Source organism: Pteropus vampyrus, unplaced genomic scaffold, assembly GCF_000151845.1.
Source record: "Pteropus vampyrus isolate Shadow unplaced genomic scaffold, Pvam_2.0 Scaffold18, whole genome shotgun sequence".
Lineage (NCBI taxonomy): Eukaryota > Metazoa > Chordata > Mammalia > Chiroptera > Pteropodidae > Pteropus > Pteropus vampyrus.
This window is the reverse complement of record NW_011888799.1, coordinates 5,389,163-5,389,965: the sequence shown is the minus strand read 5'-3', so window position 1 is coordinate 5,389,965 and position 803 is coordinate 5,389,163. Positions and strand designations below refer to the sequence as shown.

Below are 803 nucleotides of genomic sequence, written 5' to 3'. Positions count from 1 at the left end.
ATGGCCTCTTTGAGGTGTAGTTTCCACAGTTGTAAAATGGGAATGACAGTATGTACTTCTCAAGATCGTGGTATGGATTAGATTCAGTAATACTACTTTAATACTAACTTCTTTTTAGTGCTTCCTATGCTGAAGATTTATTCACTGTACTCATTTAATCTCTCAACCGCCCCCAGGAGGTGGGTATTTTTGTCCCCATTTTCAGATGAAAAGCTGAAGTTGAGAGCGGTTAGGGCCACACAGTTAACAAATGACAAAGCCTTGCCTAGGAGCTGGGTCTCCTAAATCCTACACAAGATTTACATTGATTTGGATGCACTTGTGTGACCACTAGGCGCGGCTTTGAAGTAAGCAGATCATATGCTTGTCCCCCAGGTCACACTCCCAGTCACACTGCCGTAGCATTCCCCCAACCCTGCCTACCCAGAGCATCACCCTAGGATACAACTCTCTTCTAGCTCAGAGGCTGGCAAATTTTTTCTGTAAAGGGTCAGATAGCAAATTTTTTAGTTTCGACAATATGTGAACAAATGAGTGTGGTGTGTTCTAATAAAACTTTATTTATAAAATTGGCCCATTGGCCATCATTTGCATACCCCTGTTTTAACTCCTCTCTGTCTCAAAACTTCCCAGTCCTGTGTGCCTTCACCTAGCCAGTCTGCTGAACTGCTCTGTGCTCATGCCAATGGATGGAGGCAGTGGTACCCAAAGTGTGATTTACAGCATCGGTGTCTATGAGGCACTTTGGATGTTACAAAGATACTCTTCATTTAAATAAATAGGTATTTAAATTAATGTGCATT

General features: G+C 42.2%; 1 protein-coding gene across 1 annotated transcript in view; it reads right to left on the bottom strand.

Annotated features, from left to right (window-relative positions):
• Nucleotides 1–803, bottom strand: part of GUCA1A (guanylate cyclase activator 1A) — an 8,208-nt gene that overhangs the window by 4,180 nt on the left and 3,225 nt on the right. The window lies entirely within an intron of this gene.